The following is a 10,830-nucleotide window of genomic DNA, read 5'->3' as shown; positions in this document are numbered from 1 at the left end:
CCATTGCACCGAGTGAAATAAGAGTAGATTCCCTTCATTCCCATTCCCAAAAACCTCCATTTCCCCTTTCGTCATTGCCAGGCCTCAATTGCCATTGCCAATTACCTCCCCTCCAATTGCCGCCATTGACCACGAGGCAGGGTCGGAGAAGAAGGGCGTGTCTCCACCTCGTCATAGAGGGGAGGAGTGAGCCAGCCCCGAACAACCAACTGAGCACGAGGGGTTTGGTTTGAGAGGGCGGAGGCAGAGCGATCGGGGAGGTTCGCAAAGGTTCAAGGGTGGGGCTATATATAACCCATGAGAGACGCCCCCAAGAGAGATGCGCTTTTACTGAGACAAGGAGATGAGTCTGAAAAGAGAGGTCCATGACAAGAGCTGAGTTGGTCGTCAGGGGTGGTCAGTGGTTGCGTTGAGTGGTTGCGTTGGTTGCGTTGAGTTGTCGGTGGAGAAAGAGTGGTTGGACAAAAGAAAGAGAGAGGAGAGAACCCGTCACGCCAGACCCCCCACCAGCGCGTCGGCTCCGACCGTGATCCGACCCGTGATCCAACCCGTGATCCCGCGCACATGACAGGATCGGCGGCATCAGCGGCCGTCGAGGTCCAGCCCGACGTCCCGTGCGGGATCAAGCTCCAGCCAGCTCCGTGCCGTCCTCCCCCTCCAGCCACACACCTCCTTCCAGCCAATCCACTCTGCAATTCCCCGTGTGAGTCGTCTTTGTTTGTTCTGTCCTGGGTAGTAACTAAGTCTGTATAAGCTAGTAATTTTCACTGTGTCACCTGCGTCTCATGTCCCCTGTAAATAATCGTGACTGCTCTTTTTGCTTATGTGTGTAAATAGTAATAAATCCCGTTACTCTTCTGTACGTCTTCTTCCTCTTTGCATTCGGTCGCTTTAGAGTTTTCCAGATTGAGTAGCTGTGGCGTGATACGGCCAACGTTGGGTGAATCGGGTTTAGTGGGGAACAACTGTTCGGCCGCGGTTATACCTCCGCTCGGTAAAATAACATCTAATCCGCGGACCGTAACAATATACACACATTATCCTGGAGCGTTTGCCCAGGAAAGGCGAGAGGGGGCGTGGCCGAGCGTCCTGGCTGCGGCCTGGCAAGTTGAGGGCGAGCCTGCCCGGGCATCCCGACAAGTTGAGCGCGGGCCTGCCCAGGCGTCATGGACGAGCCCGGCATGGTGATCGCTCCGTGTCCTTGATAGGTGCAAGGCGATTGTGAAAACCCAGCGGTAGCCGCTACAGTATATATATATATATATAAAACACCACCGTTTAGAGGCCATTTTTCCCCGCAAAGCGGGGGTTGGCCGTTTTCGGGGACCGTGGTTGTTTTTTTGGTCCCCTTTTGGAAGCAATGTTTTACGGCCAGATGCCCTTCCTGCCGCCAACCCTGTTTGTCGCCTTTTTACGACACACAGGGAATTACCAGTGAACTGGTACTCAATTAGCCAACCTCGGAAGGATGACAGGCTGAGTCAACCCCCCTGGCGTTAATTCAGCGATCGACCGGGATTCGAACCCAGGATCCTTGGATCCTAAGCTGGCACCCTAGCCGCTAGCCCAACACCAGGCTAATATATATATATATAAATAGTAGAGGAAATGAGCCTGAAAAATTCATTTTGAAAATCATTTCATGTTAAAAGCAGGCATCCACTGGAAACAGGTAGGGAATGGGGTGGTGCATCGGGGGAGGGTGGATGCCAGCTGAGATTTTCCCGAAAAGGGTCATTTTTAACCCTTTTTTTGCTAAATCAGTATTTCCGAAGTGTTGAAAAAGAGAAGAGATGTTTGTAACAATATCCCATTTATTTGCCCAGCCATTTTACTCTACATGGGGTTTTTATACATCATTTTGTTGCTGATATTGCCTACAAAATGCATCTCAGCATTTAAAATATATATATATATATATAATTAAGGGGTTACCATGGTTACAGTGGGGGTCAAAGGTCGACCTAAGGCAAAAATATATAATTTCCTCACACTTTCTAATAGATAGGCAAAATGCCATATAAAACTAAATTTACTGGTTCTAATTGCTTTTATTTATCAATCCTCACATAGAAGAGCAGTTTTTAGTGAGGGAAGATTGATGTAATACCCCTCTGGGCAATTAGTGAAGGGTGAAAATTAACCTTTTCTTCAAAAATACATAGAAATTGTGAAAATAACCTCTGTTTTGTATTTACCGGTACATGGAATTGTTAAGTGTGATGTTATAGCATACAGTATGCATTGGAAAATGTCTCCAAACCACCATGGTCAAGATTCCTAGTATTGTTTGAGACTTTATTCTGTTTGCCAACAACCCACGGATAACATAGTTTGAACCGGGGCTCCGACTACCTACACATCTTCATCATCATCCTGTGAATTGGTGCATGATCCCCTACAAGTGCAAGCACTAATGCAGGTCTTTTGTCCTGCACGGAAACAGCCGCATCTTTTTCCACAACCAGATGTGCAAAAGCAGCTCACAAGCTCCTTGCAAGCTTTTGGAAGAGGGCTCAGGGTCATCAAATTGGGAACGAGGTTTCCACTGCTATCATTCTTCCATCCACTGGTTGTTGGATCAGGCAGATCTTGCACTGGGCTTAGTGACTCCTTCCAGACAAGGCATTGGTAGTTTGCTCGACGAATATGCATTTCCAGTGCATCCTTGGAGGGGGGAAGAGCATCAAGCGAACGCTTTCCTTGAAGGAACATTTCTCGGCGAACTTGATCAATTGCCGTAAGAGGGGTGGTTTTTAGGTACAGTTTGCACACAAACTTCTCAGCGTCTTGGATCAATTGGTCACTGATGTTTTTAGACCCCATCTTCTGGAGGCATGCTGACTCTTCAGTGAACACTTTCAACGCAGTCTTCTTCCCTATACCGGCGAACTGGCTGACTGTCACAACCTGTTAGTGCATGGAATGCAATAATTGTCTGAATTTGGTCTTCTGGTCGTGAGATCTGATGGTTGGGGATGAAGGGACGTTTGGATTTCAATCCTGAACTGAACCACACCTCTGGAGATAGGTGATCTCACAGGCCCAGTGCCACAACCAGGACATCTGTGTCTCGGCATTGAAGGACACATCTCTGGTAGCCCTGTAGTGTCGCATCCCTGGCATGCAGGATGATCCTGGTGTCCGCCTCTTCATGGTTTGCGTTCATGGAGTTGGTGCTCCTGCCGGTAGAAATCCATACCCTCATCAAATCCTCAAACCCACTGGCAACAACTAATTAATATGTTGGCTGTAGCTCCTTCTCCGCCATCTCTATGAGAGATCCGGAAAGAAATGCTGCCAAGTCAGCCTTGTTGGCAGAGAGGCTGAGGAATGAGTTGAAGTTGGAGGGGAGCTTCACGTCCTTTGAACTGATGACACGTCTGATTGGGCGGGTTTTGCCGGCTCTTTTTTCCCTTGTGCCAGACTTGATGGAGACCTCCTGATACCGATCGAACATAACATAAACCCTGAAGTACATGGGACCAAAGTGGTTTAAGACACTGGTACAGAATACATTGCTCAGATCTCCAAAAGTCTCTGATTTCTCAGGCTTGCCAATTGCTTGTATCAGTGCAGGGCCGTCAATGATCAAGCAGGTTTTTGCTGTATTCTTGGGAAGGTTTTTTGACACTTCTATGTCCTTGGTCAGCATTTCTTGAAGCTGGGACTTGTCGGTAGAATGGAGTTTCCCATTGGTGTCTGCTAGTGCACGTGGGACTGATGAAAGCTCATGCCTCAGGATGTTATTCAGGTCCACATCTCTCCCTCCCTGTGCTGCCACAAACAGTCTTTGGATTAGATTCCTGTCAGCTTTGATCTCTTTCTGTTTGCCAGCTCCACTTGGTTGAATGCTTACTTTGTACATCCTGCTTATTGATGGTGTTTTGTTCCTAGATAATGCAGCATGAAAGTCTGTTGACTTCTCAATAAGGCGAGTGGAGACAAATGTTTCAACTAGGGATGCTCCTGTTTCACCAGCCTTGAGGACTTCTTCTTTGATTGAGTCTCAAACAATACGAGGAATCTTGACCATGGTGGTTTGGAGACATTTTCCAATGCATTCTGTATGCTATAACATCACACTTAACAATTCCATGTACCGGTAAATACAAAACAGAGGTTTTTTTCCACAATTTCTATGTATTTTTGAAGAAAAGGTTAATTTTCACCCTTCACTAATTGCCCAGAGGGGTATTACATCAATCTTCCCTCACTAAAAACTGCTCTTCTATGTGAGGATTGATAAATAAAAGCAATTAGAACCAGTAAATTTAGTTTTATATGGCATTTTGCCTATCTATTAGAAAGTGTGAGAAAATTATATATTTTTGCCATAGGTTGACCTTTGACCCCCACTGTAACCATGGTAACCCCTTAATTATATATATTTTTTAAAATACTGAGATGCATTTTGTAGGCAATATCATCAGCAACAAAATGATGTATAAAAACCCCATGTAGAGTAAAATGGCTGGGCAAATAAATGGGATATTGTTACAAACATCTCTTCTCTTTTTCAACACTTCGGAAATACTGATTTAGCAAAAAAAGGGTTAAAAATGACCCTTTTCGGGAAAATCTCAGCTGACATCCACCCTTTCCCAATGCACCACCCCATGCCCTAACTCTTCCCACTGGATGCCTGTCTCCAACATAAAATGATTTTCAAATCAATTTCTAAGCCACTTTTTCACTTTCGTTTCCTCTACTATGTGTGTGTATATATATATATATATATATATATATATATATATATATATATATATATATATATATATATATATATATATATATATATATATATATATACTGTGATTAAAAACACATACATATACATATACATAAACATATACATAAAAATGCAATCTACAAACATACAGATATATTATGTGCATGTAAGTGCTTGGAAAATGTATGATGTTAAAGTTATAACCTTAACTTATAAGCTATCGACTGATTTTCCAACTGCCCAGATCATCAGCTGGGCACCGATTTTCATCGAGGTTTTGATCCTTTCAGCCAGAACCTCTCCAAACAACAGATCCACAACCCTGGCCGCAGGTCCAAATCAGCAGATTACCAACATCCTCTAAGTTGTGTCCAAACAGTCAATCAACACAGCAATGGAGAATCCTTATTCAATCTTATTTAATTATTACTTTCATTGAAAGTATTACCACATACGAATAACTTGAATCATACATCACTTTATATAATAATATATTAAGTGACAAACACTTTACCTCATAGACATGTCAATTACACAGCACCTCCATCTAACCATCCACTCAAACTTATATTACACTCAAATATATCACATTACATTATATCATTACTTACTTATAGTCTTCATCCCAATGGGACTTAAGGCTGTTACAAGCTTTTGTCATTTATCTCGATCCTGAGCTACATTCTGTGCCTCACACCATGATGGACCCAACTCCTCCAGATCAGTTACCATCGTCAAACGCCAAGTTGTTTTTGGCCTGCCTGGTTCCCTCCTTCCTGGCACTGTCCATCCGAAAGCAACATTGGGGATTTGGTCAGGGGACATTCGAAGCATGGAGCCAAGCCATTGGAGGCGGCGACACTGAATTTCAAGGGCAATGCAGTGGCAACCGGTTTTTTCATGCAAGTCTTTGTTGGATATCTTATTTTGCCAGAAGATGCGGCAGATTTTCCAAGGCATCCATTGTGGAAAGATTCCACCTTGCCTACATCTGACCTAATTACCCGCCAGTACTCAGAGCTATACAGAAGAACAGACTTGACTTATGCTGTTATAAAGTCTTATATTTGTCTTCAGGCTGCGTCACGTCGCTTCCGCTTCCGGTCTTGCCGGCGAGGTTTCGTTTATTCGCAGCTGTCTACGCTCTCCATCGAAATCGAAGTTAAGTAATTGTTCCCATTTGTATTTTCGTTCTAACTGTATTTATTTAATGGTGTTGTACGTATCGTGTGTCCCGAGGAAGATTTTCGGTGCAAATCTTTCATACCTGTATAGAAAATCGTGTTAATTCGTGTCATGTCTTTTGAGGCCTTGTACAGTGTCCAACCTTGAGGCTTTGTTTTCCTCTCAGCGGTCCGTCGTTTGTGCTCCAATAACTTTCGTTCTCTGTTTTCCCAGTCTTTTCACCCCATAGCCTACTTCCTTGTTTAAAAATCAACTAAAAAAAACAAAACAAAAAAACATTTCCTTCTCTGTTCTTATTCTTTGTTCTCATTCGTTTATTCGTTCTTATTCGTTCGTTCGTTCGTTCTTCGACCACGTGTTTCTCCCCCATTTCCCCAGATAGTTTTCACTGTTATAAACCTTAAAATGTTTACACTTTCCCCTCAAGTTCTGTATTCCGTCGTATATTATAACACCTTTTTCTTCTTCTTTAAAAGGCTGCTTGTTTCGACTTGCTCACCAAATCTATCCATCCCGAAAAAAAATTCCATCTCTTTCAGTGCCTCTTTTCTACATTCCCTAAACTCTCCTGCACTCCATCCTCCCTCCAGCGTCCTTAAACGTATTTTTGACTCGAAGATCACAAGAAACTCATTTTGCAATAAACGTTCGTTTCCCATTAATTGTACACTTTCTAAAATCCAATCTCACCCCTCCCCTCCAAATCTTCCCCATAACCCCTCCCATCCAAATCTTCCCCATCACCCCTCCCCTCCAAATCATCCCCCTTGCCACTCCTCTCCTAATCCTCCCCATCACCCATCCCTTTCAAATCTCCCCCCTTGCCCCTTCTCTCCTAAACTCCCCCTACACCCCTCCCCTCCAAGACTCCCCCTCGCCCCTCCCCTCCTAGACTCCCCCCTCACCCCTCCCCCTCCCCTCCAAGACTCCCCCTCGCCACTCCCCTCCTAAACTCCCCCCTCGCCCCTCCCCTTCAAATCTCCCCACCCTCATTTCTTCTCAATTTCCCCCCTCTCACTCCTCCTCCTCAAAGCGTCCTCCCCGCTTCGTCCCCCTTCCAACTCTCACCTCCATCTCCCCCAAACTTCTGCCTCGATCTTCCCCCTCCTCAAATAACACCTCATTGTGCCTCACCCAATCACCATCAAACCTTTTGTCCGCCCCATCCTTCCCTTTCTCCGAGCTATTCTGAAATCTGACACACCTTCAACAGCTCTCCCTACCTCTTCCACCTCTTCCACATCCTACCCTACCCCTCCTCCCCCCTGTTCTGTATCCGATGCTCCCCCTTCCTCTTCATTATCGGTATGGACCTCAAACATCCGGGGCCTTCGTTCAAACTCAACTGATCTCTCCATACAAGTTGCTTCTGTCAAACCAGACATGATCTGCTTAACAGAAACTTTCCTCCTTCATGATGTCTCTGAATCCTTAGTATCTCTCCCGGGTTACTCCCTCCTCCGGTATGATAGACCTGAGCCTCGTCCTGGAGGTGGGGTTGCTATCTTTATCAAAAACTCTCTTTCTCACTCGCCTTGCACTGCACTCTCTCCACCTCACCCCCAGGAATACCTCTGGCTACGGCTTCCCCTTCGCTCCCACCTCTTGTTCATATGTGTGTTGTACCGTCCACCAAACAGTGATGACTCCATCTACATCTCGCTGTCTGATAATATGGACCAACTTCTGTATACTCATCCCAACTCTCTCTTCCTCATATGTGGTGATTTCAATTGTCACCATGCCAGTTGGCTGGGTGTGGGTACCTCTCTCACCAGGCATGGCTCCTCAGCAAAGGACTTCTGCGACTCACTGGGACTGACACAATCTGTCAATTTCCCGACCCGGATCTCAGTCAATGGAGCATCTTCCCTTCTGGACTTGGTTATGACTAACTTCCCTGAAAATGTCTGCTGCTCTTCTTCTGCTCCAATCGGCTCATCTGATCATGTGCTTGTTAAAGTGGACATCTCTCTGACCATTCTCAGGGAGCCTGCTCAGCGTCGACAAGTCTGGCATTTCACTCAGGCCAACTGGCACGGTCTTCAAGCAGCCATCAATCATCTGGACTGGTCTTCCATCTCTACCACCTCTGACATCAACTCATCCTGGGAATTCTTCCAAAGTAAATTGCTCTCTCTCATGCACAGATTTATCCCATCTCGTCTTCAGTTGTCATACCCTTCCTCCCATCCATGGTACACGGAATCTTGTGGTGAGGCTGTTGCCCAGAAACAACTTGCCTTCGTCTCCTGGAAAGCAAATCCAACGGAAGGAAATCTCATTTCCTTTCACAAAGCCTGAAACAAGTGTGTGTCCACCCTCAGGAGAGCCAGGAAACAATATCTCTCCGTTCTCAAGACCGAACTCTCTTATCTGTCTCCCTCTTCCAAATCATGGTGGCGTCTGGTGAAATCTGTTTCTGGTGTTTGTTCCCCCTCCATCCCCTCCCTTAACTCAAACGGCTACACAGCTGACTCCGCACGTGAAAAAGCTGAATGCCTCAACTCTGTGTTTGCCTCCAAATCTTGTATCCCAAACCCATCCCTCTCTGTACCCAGTCGTACCGAGCTGCTCCTGGACTCTGTGTCCTTTCCTCCTGACAAGATGGAAAAGTTTCTGTCAACCCTCGACTCCGATTCTGCAACTGGACCTGACGGCATCAGCCCACGTGTCCTAAAATCCTGTTCTTCCGCTCTTTCACTCCCTCTCTCTGTTCTCTTCACCCTCTCTTTTGCTCAAGGTCAACTGCCATCTGCTTGGAAATCAGCCAACGTCACCGCTTTGCACAAAAAAGGTGCAAAAACAGATCTTAGCAACTACAGACCAATCAGCCTTCTCCCAATTATCAGCAAAGTCATGGAATCCATCATTGCTTCGGATATGAAGTCTTTCCTCTTCTCCAATGGCTTGATCTCTGATCATCAATTTGGTTTCAGACCAGGTCACTCTACTCTGGACATGCTGCTTCTGCTGTCAACAATGGATGGAGGTCCTCAATGCCAAACAGGAAATTAGAGCTGTCTCCCTCGACATATCACGTGCCTTCGATACGGTCTAGCACCCCGCTCTGCTCACCAAACTCTCCTCCTTTGGTATCCATGGAAATCTCCACGCATGGCTGGTGGACTTCCTCTCTCGTCGTAGTCAACGTGTGGCCCTGAATGGGTTTCTCTCATCTCCTCTTCCTGTTCAGGCTGGAGTTCCCCAAGGCAGTGTTCTGGGCCGTGTGCTTTTTCTGGTCTTCATCAATGATCTCTCTGACTCTCTTGGAAATCCTCTCTATCTCTTTGCTGATAACTCCACTCTCTGCTGCTCCATTCCTCATCCCTCAGATCGGCAGTCTGCAGCCTCCTCACTCTCTGCAGACCTGGACAAAATCACAGACTGGGCAAACAAGTGGAACATGTCTTTCAATCCTGACAAATCTCACACTCTTACGATGCCTCTCCGAAAAGACCAACTGGACAACCCTCCCATCTACTTTCTGAATAATCCTCTCCAAGAAGTTCCGTAACTCAAGCTTTTGGGTCTCACTATCTGCCATGATCTTTCCTGGGAAAACCACATTTCCAAGCTGGCCTCCAAAGCCAGTCGCCGACTGGGCATCCTCCGTCGTGCGAAGTCCTTCCTTGGCACACCTGAGCTCCTCACCACATACAAGGCTTTCATCTGCAGCTCAATGGAATACTGCTCTCCCCTCTGGGCTGGTGCTCCTGCCTCACACCTAGCTTGTCTTCACGCTGTTGAAACCAAAGCGTTCAGAATCATTGGAATCTCCCGCGATGACGCTATCTCCGAGGGCCTTTCAACTTAGTCACCGCAGGCAGGTTGGTGGTCTTTTCGTCTTCTACTGACTCCTCTCCGGCCTTGCTCCCCCAGCTCTCTCTCGGCTCTGTCCCCCAAATATTCCTACAGGTCGCACAAGATCTGCCAGCAAACCCTCTTATGGTTAAAGTGCCAAAATCAACTCTCTGCTCACCTTCACTCCTTCATTCCTCTTTTCTCCCGTCTCTGGAACAAACTCCCTCACTCTCTTCAATCCCACTCCTCCCTCCAGGTCTTTAAAATGGCTGTTCACCACCATCTCTTATCTTCCCCAATCCAAAACCTTGATCTTTTCTACCCCCGCTAATTTCACCCCAAATTCACTTTTTTGAGGTGACTTTTGTCTTCTTTCCTGGAAGTCCTTGGTGTCCTTGCGTTTTATACCTATCCTGTCTCCCCCCAGGCCCTCTCCCTCCCACACATCTCCTGATGTGCCTGCTCTCAAATGTTGTGTTTGTGTGCTTCCTCCCCTTCTCTCCCCATCTTGTCGACCGCTCCCCTTTTTATATACTTTGTTTGCTTGTTTGTTTGATTTGTTTCTTTGATAAATGTTAGCTCTTTCACGAGCCTCGACTCTGTATACAAAAAAAAAAAAAAAACTGTACTCCTTCGACTTCCAAATAGAATAGAGTTGAGCGATTGCATTACAAGCTTTGCGGATTCTTACTTGATGTCTTTCTTGGCTCCATTGTCTTTACCGATTAGACTGCCTCGGTATGTAAACTCATCTACAGTCTCCCGGGCTTCTCCATTTACAGTAATGGATGCAGGAGGTACGGTGTTGCTGTTCATCACCTTTGTCTTGGTGGTATGGACATTAAGATCTGTCCTTCTTCTGGATAGCTAGCCTGTCATTGTCCATGCAAATGTGTGTCCCTTGATGACAAAACAGCAAAATCGTCAGCAAAGTCTAGATCTTCAGGTTGGGTGGAAAGGGTCCACTGGATGCCTCGAGGTCTATATGATGTGGTATTCCTCATGATCCAGTCGATTGTAATCAGAAAGTGGATAGGAGATATAATACAACCTTGGTGAACTCCAGACTCTACCGGGAACCACTGTGATAAAGAGGTGTTCAGGATGAC

Source organism: Myxine glutinosa, unplaced genomic scaffold (assembly GCF_964187855.1).
Source record: "Myxine glutinosa unplaced genomic scaffold, kmMyxGlut1.1 SCAFFOLD_586, whole genome shotgun sequence".
NCBI lineage: Eukaryota > Metazoa > Chordata > Myxini > Myxiniformes > Myxinidae > Myxine > Myxine glutinosa.
Note: the sequence above shows the minus strand (reverse complement) of the source record.